Consider the following 12,535-nt stretch of genomic DNA (forward strand, 5'->3'; position numbering starts at 1 on the left):
ATGATTATGCAATACTTATGAGGAAATGGTTGTTCTGCATTCCTGTTTTTTCTGGATTCTATCATTTTTGCTCTTGATATGTGACAAGATATTTGTCCAGTTCAAAGTTCTTAACTAGTTTGCAGTGCATCAGGTGGATCCACGAGGCACACTCTGCGATCTTGACTGCAGTGGGTGTCGACAGAAGTACTTGATATGGACCTTCCCACTTTGGTGACGTCCAATTCTTCTTTTTTATTGTCTTCACCCAGATCCAGGTTCCTGGAGCCACTGCCACTTCTGATGGTCTGGTTTGTTCTTTATCTGAAACAGAATTTGACTGCAACAGATGTTTAGAATTCAACAAATTTCTCATATACTCTGCTAGTGTACAGTCGGCTTCCTGGTCTGGGGGCATGAGAGGTTTCCACTGAGGTATATAATAAGCCCTTCCAAATAGTTTCTCAAAAGGAGTCAATCCTTTTGCATTCGGAACAGTTCTCATGCTCAAGCAGTGCCAGGGGCAGGCAGTACATCCAATTTCCCTTTGTTTCTGCTATTAACTTTCTTAGCTTACTCTTTAAAATCCCATTATGCCTCTCAACTAGCCCTGCAGATTGCGGATGATATGCACAATGATTTTTTAAAGAAATACCAAAATGTTTACTTAACTGCTGTATGGTTTGGTTTACAAAGTGTGTACAGTTGTCACTGTAGATCCTTTCCGGAATACCGAATCTAGGGATGATTTCTTTAACAAGAATTTTTGCAACTTTAGTCGCATCTGGATTTTTGGTCGGAAAGGCTTCCACCCATCTGGAAAACATATCTACAATGACAAGACAATACTTCTTATTTTCACATTTATTCAGTTCTATGAAATCCATACAGATAGTATGAAATGGATACGGTGGTGTAGGGAAACTGCCTTGCTTGAGCTTTAACGCCCCTTGTGCATGATGTTTGTTACAAATATGGCACATCAAACTAAATTTTTTAGAGTAGTTTAAGAATCCATATGTCGTGAACACTCAGTTCACCAGCTGTACCATTCTCCCTGTTGAGACATGGCATTGCCCATGACTCAACAAAGCTGCATATCTAAACAAATTAGATGGTAATATTGGTTTCCCTTCTTTAGAGATGTACAGCCCCTTTTCGAGAATTGCTCCTCGTCTTACCCATCTTTGTTTTTCAGCCTGCGTAGTAAGTGTCTGCATTGTCTTCAACATTTCTAAGTCTAAAATCTCCGAGGGTTGTAATTCCTCATTCAAAAGAAATAATTCTGAAGCTGCCTGTTTTGCAGCTGTATCAGCTCTCGCATTACCTTTTGAAATCCTATCCTGTTGCTTGGTATGAGCTGTGCATTTACAAATAGCTACTTTCTGAGGTAACTGAATAGATTCTAAAAGATCTAAAATAAACTGTGCATGATTGATTGGTTTGCCAGTAGATGTTATCATGCCTCAATTTTTCCACTGTTGCGCAAAAACATGTACAGTAGAAAAAGCGTACTGGCTGTCAGTAAAAATGTTCACACATTTACCCTTTGCTAAGGTACATGCCCGTGTCAGGGCAATCAATTCTGCTGCCTGTGCAGATAAATTGTGTGGTAAAGGTTTTGCTTCTATAATCTCAGTATCAGAAACTACTGCATATCCTACTAGGTTCTGTCCTGCAGGACCCCTTTTGCACGAGCCATCCACGTAGTATGTCACCTCGGCTTCATCCAAGGGAACATCCGTAAGATCTTTTCTAGGCAGTGTCTTTTGCTCAATCACTTGCAGGCAGCTGTGTGGTGTGCCATCTGCAGAGGTTGGGAGCAAGGTAGAAGGGTTCAAAGTTGTGGATCATTCAATTGTCATATGAGGTTGGCTCAACAATATAGTCATACAGGAAAGATGCCTAGCAGGGGAAAGATATGCTACCTTCTCTTGCCGTAAAATAATCATGACTGCATGAGGCACTCTCAAAGTGAGAGGGTGGAATAAAACTACTGAGGCCGAAGCCTGTACTGCCATTGCAGCTGCAACTACTGCTTGTACACAGTGCTACTGCTTGTACACAGTGGGGTAAAGACCGTGCCACTGGGTCTAGTTGTGATGAATAATAAGCAATAGGGCATTGCTTGTCCCCATGCTGTTGTGTCAATACTGATGTCATATAACCTTGCTTACAATCTACAGTTTGGAAAAAACGTTTATGATAGTTTGGTAATCCTAAAACTAATGAGGACGCTATTAACTGTTTTAGTTTGCAGAAAGTAGATTCTGCTTCTGGTGTCCATTCTAACAAATCCTGTGCTGCCATAGGCTTTTTATTTATCAGGTTAGTCAGCGATGCAGATTCCAAGGCATAGTTTAGAATCCAGCTCCGGCAAAAATTAGTCGTATCCAGGAAGGACATCATTTCCTTCTTGGTAGTGGGTTTTGGCACTTGTAAAATCGCTACTTTTCTGTCCTCATCTAATGTCCTTCCCTCTTTGGATATTACATATCCTAGGTATTTAACTTGCTTTTTCCAAAGCTGCAGTTTATTTTTGTTTACTTTATGTCCTTCAGTGGCTAAAAATTGTAATAGCGCTATGGTATCTTATTTGCAATCTTGCTGGGTGGAGGCCGCCAGCAGGATATCATCAACATAAAGTAAAATCTGACTTCCTCTTGGTAGAGTAAATCCTGCCAAGTTGCTTGCCATTTCTTGTGAGAATATCATTGGACTTTCACAATATCCCTGTGGTAGTCACGTATATGTATACCTTTTCCCCTGAAAGGTGAATGCAAACCAATATTGGCTGTCAGGGTGTATCGGTATCGAAAAGAATGCATTGCTGATATCTACAACAGAAAAATATTTCTGTTGAGGTTTTAAATCATTCAACAGGGTGTTGTGGGTCTGGCACTGTTGGTGCCCTTGGTATTACTGCGTCATTTACAGCTTGTAAATTTTGGACCATACGCCATTCTCCATTCACTTTCTTAACAGGAAATAAGGGTGTGTTACATGGTGAATCAGGAGATTCCACCAGCACCCCTTCCTTAAGTAAAGATGCTATAATAGGTTTGATTCCTACCTCAGCATCTTTTCTTAAGGGATACTGTCTTTTCTGTGGTCTAAATGCTGACTTTGGCGTGATAGTAACTGGTCCCGCTGTACGAATAAGTCCTACATCTGACTTTCCTGTTGACCAAAGAGTTTCTGGTATATTCTGTAAGGCATTCTCTTCCTCCTTTAATAGGAGCGCTAATCAGCTGTCCTTGCTAGACTGCAAGTGCACGGCTGGGTGGGTCTGAGTTATCCAATTCAACGTCTGCATTTGTATTCCCTGTCTTGACAGTTCTAACTCTGTTTTTCCCATCTCGTGACTTTTTCTCCTAAGTCTACCCATTTTACATTCTTGTTCTTAGTTAAGCTAACATGTGGTAAAAGATTAGATTTATAGAGTGCAAAGAACTTCTGGGGCAATGAACAGCTGGCTACACTGTTCCCTTCCATGTCCCAGTACAGATTACATAATATCAATCTGTTTGCACGATTTCTAAACAATTCTTGCTCATATTCCTTATCAGGTCCTGGTGTGTTACAATAATACAGAGTACAGTGCAACAAATGTTGTTTATCAGTGTTAAGGGAGGGGAACTTGCTGATGGCTACATTCATCAACTCTTCAGTCACTGCCCCTGGACCAGTCGTAACCAAGTCCTGGCTGTACCAATAGAACATTTCACCCTCCGATTGCACGCAAAGGTATCAATTTGTCACTGTGCTTCCATCCCCTGCATAGTCGGAACTACTGCTATACCAAATAGCTGTATAAGGTCTCTGCACAAGAGGTTTACTGGGCATTTTGCGGAAACAACAATTTTGCTTTTCTGGGTCAATCCTGAAACAGGATCAGTTATTGCAATATTATGGGAGGGGGGGCTCCTGATACAGCTGTCCATTAGCTGCTTTCACTAGTATGTAATCAGGTGACTCTGAATTCTCTGGCAGTTTGGAGGGATGTATCAGGGTCCATGACGCCCCTGAGTCACACAAGAATTTGACTTCCCTCCCTTCCACCAAGAGTGTAACTTTTGGTTTTGTGTCTGCTAAATAGAGCTCTAAGCTCAATAAAGCTAAATCCAATATTTCATTTTCTTCATTATCCGTAACTTCCTGCACTTCCTCTATTGTCACATCCTCTACTCCTCCTATCACATTCAGATTTGTCCTTTCTCTGCTATCCCCTTCTAGTGATTCTTGACTATCATATAGTCAGTCCTCACCCTTCTTGTCTTCCTCCGTGGTTTCCCTCTTATTTTTCTTGCAATCCCTTGCCAAGTGTCCGTTTTTACCACATTTAAAACCTTCACCCCTTTTCTTATGCCCTTCAAAGTCCTCTGATTGCTGATCAGATTGTTTGTTTCCCTGGGCATTTCTCTTGCCCTTTTTCCAGGACTGTACTACATAAACATCTGTTCCATCTTCTACAGAAAATACTTGGGCTTTCTTTTTCTTTGCTATTAAAATGCCTTTCGGCATGCCTAGCATATTCAAGTAATGACTGTAACCTGCTTGTACGATGATCTACCATGTGCTTTGTAATAAAACTGCTTATGAGTGCAATGCTGCCTTTCAAAATGCATTCTTTAACTGCTGCTCATATGGGGAATCTTGTGTCTGATCTTCAGGAACCTGCATTCCACAATGGTTATTAAAACATTCTAACAGTCTGGCATAATATCTGTCAATAGTTTCACCTTATTGTTGGATGCATTGATTAATGCAAGTCCAGTCTGCCCTAGGCTTCCATTTCTCAGAGATTTGGTCTGTAAGACCTTTCACTCTGTTGTCTAGCTGCTATGTGGGAGGGGTCTGAGCGCAGCATCATGGGGATTCCAGTTGCCACTAATCATGTGCCAATCTGGTCCCGCAATTTGTCTGACTACTTTTTCTACCTCTTCTCCGTTTAAATTATAACTTAGCCTCATTCCTTGTAAATCTTCTAAGAACTTTCTGAAATTAACTTTTGGATGGGGAATTCCCTCAGTGGCTTTCTGGATTTCTTCCGGAGTCCAGGGTCTATACACTAGAATAGTTGGGTCCTGACCTTCTTGCCCTGCCTGAGGATTAGGTACTTCTATAAGTGGGCATATTTCTTCTTCACTCATAGATCATGAATTCCTACCCATTTGATATAACTCAATGTCCCCTTTTGAGTTACCTGCCCGTGTTCGAGACCTGGTCTCAATGGGATCTCTAATAAATAAAATAAGGGTGTGTTACTTGCTTTCGTAGTGTCTCTATTTTTAGTGACAGCAGGATATCATGGGGGTGAACTAACCTGTTCACGTGCTTCATATTCTGGTAAAGGAGGTGGAGGGGCCGATGCTATTATTAAGTTACTGTCCTCCTTATCTAAAAACATTGCTTTTGATTTATTATTCTTTTGTTCCCTACGGTTTACCTCCTCAATCCACCTGTGTGCCTGAGGAATTCCTAATTGGTGCTGCTTTTTTACCCAACCTTTGGAATCAGTTTTAAGCTGTTTGACAAGTTTGACAAGCAAGGATTTTTCTAATTTACCATCGAATTCATACTTATTAACCCATTTTGAATAGTATTTAATATTATCAGCACGCTGTGATTGCATGTATTTTGCGTCTTTGGTTAACGGAGGATTTTGGCGTCATTTGTGCAATTATTACCCATTTTGTTCTAAGATTCAGATAAGGCACATTTAATAACTTGCTGCAAGGAGACAAAAACATGCAAATACAGGATTTTACCTAACTACTAACAGAAGTATGCTATTCTTATACTGTTCTACAAGACATTGCCTTCTGTGGTTGATGTAATCAAACACAACTTTCAGTATTGCTCTACAGCAGATGTTACTCAGATTTTCTGCTGACATGACTGGATTTATGAAAAACATTTTGAGAAAAACAACCTGGCCTTGGTGGGCTCTAGCCTGTTACAAACTTCTATTGTGTAGTTCTAATACATGTGTTACATTTCAAGGTACTTTTCTAGCTCAGGCACAAGCAAATGCTGATTGCAGTTCATATTTTCAAGCAGTCTTTGTTCTGATTATCTATAGCTTTTGCAGCTGTGTATTTTCTCACAGCACAAGTGGAACTCCTTGTCTAAGTCTAATACAAGTGATACATCTATTCATTATTTTCCTGACACAAGCAGAAATTATCTGCTTCCCTGTAAATTTCCAAAGCATAAGCAAAGATTATAGCTGCGCATATTTCATGACAATACAAGGTTAGAAAGCTTCTACAATTTGTACAGATTTTATGCAGTGTGAAATAGAATAAATGTGTTAACCCTTTTCAAGCCTTAAATGCACTAAGCATATTGCTAATACATACACTAATACATATTTTTCTGACACTTTGATATAAGTCTCAAAGGCTCTCCAGTGAGATAGGAAGGGTAAGGCTGTTCCTCACAATTCTCTGCTTTTCAGAGGACCAGAGAAATTCAATTATCATCATATAAAGTGTATGAAAAAAAATCAGGAAGGGTGAAACAGGAAGAAACTGTGCCTCATAATATATTGGGGCAAAATGCATTAAATTAATACATAGACTCTTCATGGTAAGTCTATAAGAAGCAGTTTTCAGTGAAAAAGTAATACTTGCAGTCACATGCCCAAGTACTGATAGGTCATATTAATGAAATTTGTTAAGAGTTTCCATAAGAAAGCAACCTGCTGTTAAACTGAATATTTTCAGACACAGTTCCCTTTAAGAGCTCATCCACTTAGTCTGTTGGTCTTATACCTTCACACCTCCAAGAGTTAGTTAACACTTCAGAAATTAAATTTATTTCTATCTCTGGGTTGGCAGAATATACCAAGAGGTCATCAATCTATAATGACCGTTGAAATGTTTCCCTTTAAATAACTGACTTCTTATTTGATATTTCAGTAATCTTTCTGCCTTGGACTCCAATATAAAGCAAACAGAAGAGAACACGGATGCCAGCCTTGTCTCAGAAATTTAGCTAACTCAAATGATACAGAGAGCCTTTTTTCTGTCTTCACATCGATGGTCAATCCTGAATATACTGAGCCCAGCAAATTGATAAAACCTGAAGGGAATCTAAACTTCTACAAAACCTGGAACAGATGGTCCCCTGCTATACAGTCAAGTGATTTTTCTGCATCAGAACTAATTAGCAAGAGGGTATCATTTTCTTTATATTCTCATCAGTTATGAATAATGTGCTTATTCAGTTATTGAGTGATTGGCACCTGGAAACAAAGCTGGTCTGATCCAAACTGATCAGGGTTGGAGGATACCTGGCAACCTTTTCAGTTTGCAGTCATGTAGTCAGGTCCCCCTTAACTGTATCTCTCTGCAAAGGTAAAGTAGATGGAGAATCTTCAGCCAGACCTGTCATAGGTTTAGGTTCATAGGTAGATACTAGGCTATTGGCCCTGGGGTCTATATATGGCTAGCCAAAAAGGTTCCCTGGCTTTCGTCACCCAAGAAAATTATTTTCCTGTGCCCCTGTCAAGCAGTGCCACAGAAGTGATCCCCAGAGTGAATTTTCTATTTCCCATAAATCTTGCATTCAAGATTTTTCTTAAAGAGGGCCAATGAGGAGCTTTGCTTGACATGAATAGGTAGTTTGTTCAGAGTATGGGGAAGCCTCTGGGACAGGAATCTATCCCTCCAGCATGTTCTGTTTATTGTGGTGACAAGGTTTAGGTCCCTAGAGCATGTGGTTCTGAGAGATTGGGATTTCTTTAAGTGTAGCATGTCCAACAGCTCTGGGTTTGACATGGCTTTGTATGTTAGGCAGAGATCACCTCTGAGTTGGTGATATGCGACGGAATAGAGCTGAAGTTTTTTGAGACGGTCTGCATATGGCATCTGTTTGAGGCTGGTAATCCTCTTAGTGAGGTATTTCTGGGGTCTTTCCAATTGTTGTAGGTGTCTTGTGAGATACATGCCAAATGGGGCATTGTACTCTATAATGGGTCTGATGAGGGATGAGTAGATAGGAACAATGACCTCCTTTTTTTTTAGAGGAGAACCCTTTTGTGATGAGGTGTGCTGTGTAGAAGGATTTCCTGACTACTGTGGCAATGTGGTTATCAAAGGAGAGACTACTGTCCACCTGTGTCCTGAGGTCTCTTATCACACTTTTGATGTTTAGTGAGCTACCGCCTATGTGATAGTTCATGGGTACCGAGTTTTTACCAATGCACTTCTTGGCATTGAGCTTGAGGCCATGACTTTGACACCAAGCATGTGTCTCTGTGAGGCCCTTTTGTAAAATGTCTACATCATCATTAGGTGATTCTATTATGGCTCCCAGTTTGCAGTCATCTGCAAACTTTGTTAGCCAAAGACCTTCTGTGTTGGCCTGCACTTCAGAGAAGTAGATGCCAAACAGGAGAGGACCCAGGACCAAACCCTGTGGTACTCCACTCGTCACTGATCTGAAGTCAGACTTGGAGTCGGCTACTTTTACTGTGTGGGTTCTGTCAGTGAGCCAGTTGACCACACATCTTGTGACACAGGGATTTATGCCCAGTTTAGTGAGTTTATCTATAATTCCAGAGTGGGGGATGGTATTGAAAGCCTTAGCGAGGTCAAGATAGGCTGTGTGCACTACCTTGCCATCATCTATGGCTCTGATGACTACTTCAAAGAAGTCAATCAGGTTTAGTAGACATGATCTACCTTTTACAAACCCAAACTGAGTGGTGTCCAGGATTTGGAGGTTATCTATGTCTTTGTTTATAAGGTCCAAGATGATATGTTCCATATCCTTGCAGACCAGACTCATCAGGCTAATGGGCCGGTAGTTTCCAGGGTCCATGTTGGCACCCCCTTTGTAGAGTGGGATAACCATTGCTGTGCATCATTCAGTAGGCACATAACCTGAGGTGAGGCTATGATTGAACATGGTACTTAGGTGGGGTGCCAGTTCATTTTGTAGTTTGTGCAGTATGCAGCCTGGTATGTTGTTTGGTCCCATGAATGCTGTGTTCTTGGCTTTGGAGAGTGTGGTCTTTACTTGTTCATCCATGATTACAGGGGCTTTGCATTCTTCCAGTATTAAGATGGTCCCTTTGGAGGGTGAGAGGGGGGTAAAGTTAGCACTGAACCTATCTGTTGGCAATATCGGTTGGTTCTGTATATTTAGTGTCATTGTGCTGTAGCTCAGAGCAGATCTGAGTGTTGCCATTGAGATTCTTGACATAGCTGTAGAATGCTTTGTGGTTGTCTTTGGAATCAGTGGCAATTTTATTTTCATAACTGGCTTTGGAGGATTTTATGAGGGATCTCAACTTCTTGCTGAGGCTGACCAGGGAGTTTCTCCAATCTTGGGATTTTACTCTTTTTTGCAACAACTTCTTCCTTCTGTTGTAGAGTTTGTTTATGGTAGGGGACCACCAGATTTGCTTCCTTTTTTTGGAGGATAGCTTCTTGGTTCTGTTGGGGATGGCACAATCCATGCACTCGTGTATGTGCTTATACAGTGCATTTGTGTAAGATTCAGCAGGCGTTCCTCTATTTTCTGTCTGCATGGGTGTCGTGAAGTTTTCCACTTCTGTCTTAAGAGGCATGAGGTTGGCTTTGGAGAAGTTTTTGATGGTGGTTTCCTTAATGGGGGGTGGGGGTGGGATATGGATGTCTAGGGTGATTAGCTTGTGGTCGGATCTGACCAGTTAGGAGCTGACCTCTGGTGTGAAACACAGGTTACCCATATTGGTAATGACCAGGTCCAGGATATTGCTGCCCCTGTTGGGGGTGTGGAGAAACTTATCCAAGGCACTGGAATTTATGAATTCCAGAAAACGTTGAGTGAATGAGTTGGTACATGAGTAGTTTTCCCAGTTGATGGTAGGGTAGTTGAAATCACCCATAATTAAGGTATTGGGTTGTACTTTAATATTTTCCAGTATCTTAAGAAATGAAGAGTGGGAATCCTGGGGCATGGTGGGGGATCTGTAACAAGCTACAACCTGGATTGCAGTCTTGCCCAGTGTTAGTTGCACTTGGATAATTTCAGATGCATTATGTTGAGCAACTAGCCTGGAGTTGTAGATATCCTTAATGAATATGGACATGCCTCCGCCTTTAATGTTTCGGTCCAGGTTAGGTGGCCGAAAGGTGTGGTATGAATTATAGCCTGGTAATGCAGGGGTGCTCTTTGGAGCCTTGAACCAGGTCTCTGTCACTGCACAGATGCCAGTGTTCTCCATTTTAAGGAATGAGTGAGTGAGTGAGTGAGTGAGTGAGTGCATTTTGAGGTTTAGACTTCTAGCATTGAGTAGCATTACCCCTAGAGTTTGCTTGTTTGTACCTGTTATACCCATGGTAACATTCTGGGTGATGGCAGGATGCTACTCAGGGCTAGAGTCATACCTGCCTGGGCTATGGGCTACAAGATCGGAAGGCTCCTCCATGTCTCTTTTCATGTAGTCCAGGGAAGTGCATCTCAAGTCATTCACATCAGCATGGACAATGACAGAGTCATATTTGTACTTATTGTGGAGTGACCTGAGTTTGTGCATTATGTGGCGGATCCTGGCACCCGACAAGCAGCTGACAGTAACTTTCTCCTTGTTTAAAAAACCAAACGAAGAAAAAACAACAACTGAATCAGTGAATGAGACCGCAACCCGTCTCCGCTAGGTTAACTAATTCAAACAGTGAAACAGGACTCGAACAAGGGATAAAGGCAGCGAATTTATTAACGCACATGAAACTGAACAAGACAAGTAAGCGCTTTCATCTGCAATGCAGACTTCATCAGACAAAATACATCCTAATTAACACCATATTTAACAACTTTTTGGCGCCAACTTAAAATACAAAAAAATCAATTTCAAATAATTGATGTCAATTTTTAAAGTGCCAGTGCTTACAATAAATAAAAACTTGAAATTCAGCAAAAGAAGCTCAAGAATGTGTTTTAAAACATGACATTACTAAATGTCAACAGATACTAATAATCATAAATGCCCACTACTATGAAAATATAAAAATATAAATATATATACATTTGAATAAATAAATAAAATAAATATACATATATATATATATAAAAACATAAATATATGTACCAATATAACTAATCTACTAAATTCATAACATGTCAAATAATCTATATAGTTTGCTGCATGTTGCTAAGGGACAACCAAAATGTCCTACAAGGTCAGATCTATGTGTACATAAACATTTCCTTGAACATAAGAAAAACAAAAAAATGAGAAAGACAAAAAGATATATATGTATGTAAAATCACATCCAACTTATAGTAATTGCAATAAAGGTTTGATGGAAATAAAATCATTTCTCCTTGTTTAGCCTGGTGAGTGAGACATCAGTGTGCCTGACTATGGAGTCACCTATGACTAGTGTGTTGGGTACGTTGTTTTGCCTTATGGGCTGAGGTTGAGTGGCACATTGATTTTGTGGGCTATGTGTCATTTGGGTAGTGTTGGGGGGTGGTGGTTGTCTGCGTTTCAGCTTGGGAGGTCTCTGTTGCTTGGGCAGATTTTTATTGAGAGTCTTCTTGAATGTGGGTCTGTGCTTTGTGTTTCTAAGTGTGGGTTTTGGTAGTGTGGGTTTTGAAGGACTATGTGTTGAGTGAGGTGTGGTGCAGGTGTTGACCTTCTCCTCTTGACTGTCTAGTCCAGATTTGGCTGGAGAGAGCTTGACTTCCAGTTTGGCTATATAAGTGCATCTCTCACAGGTTGTAGTGTTGGGTGGTAGGAGGCGAGGGTTGTCAGTGTCCAATGTTTAAATACATTTTCCATCCAGATAGTAAAGGCCTGACCAATAAAAATGTAACTACCAGTGTCTGGATAAATCAGTCTTACAGAGTTGTAGTTGCTGGTACAATGAAACATGATCTGAGATCAAAATGGGTATAGTACCTAAAATTTCAAACAAATACATGCACTGACTAAAATCAACCAGAGAAATAAATTGCTGAAATAAGGGCGAAAACAGATGCAAACAAAATGTTTTAGGGCCAATTCCTTTTGCACTTCAACAATACCCATTGCATTAACAAACATTTCTAAAAATCTACCTACAGTAGTTCTGGGATTCTACCCAACCTGTGACTACCTGAATTTTATCTGACCCAAACATAGTATTTCCAATCTTCCACCTATATAACATAATTCTAATTCTATTAGTAAACGCCAAACCTCCAGAAAAGCAAAAACACTGATGCAGGAGCCATGGAACTACACTCTTTATTTAAAACAATGCAGTATCAAAACACATTAAACGCTTTCACCCAGGAATCTCCTGAGCTTTATCAGAACAATTAGTAAAGGCATAGCAGTCTTTTTATATAAATATTCACCATCCTTTCCTCCAATCAAATGTTCTTTGTGTCTTTTGGCTTTTCCCGGTTAGGGGTAGCCACAGCGGAACTCCGGTCCGCTAATGATTGGCAGTAGATTTTCACGTGCCGAGTTGCCAGCCCTGACACACAACCTTCAACGAAGGTACGCCCATTCACGCATGTCTCCAGACAGAAGACGCTCTAGCTGAGAATCGAACGGGACAACATCTTA

This window comes from Protopterus annectens, chromosome 9.part0 (genome assembly GCF_019279795.1).
Source record: "Protopterus annectens isolate FY-2018-M chromosome 9.part0, PAN1.0, whole genome shotgun sequence".
NCBI lineage: Eukaryota > Metazoa > Chordata > Ceratodontiformes > Protopteridae > Protopterus > Protopterus annectens.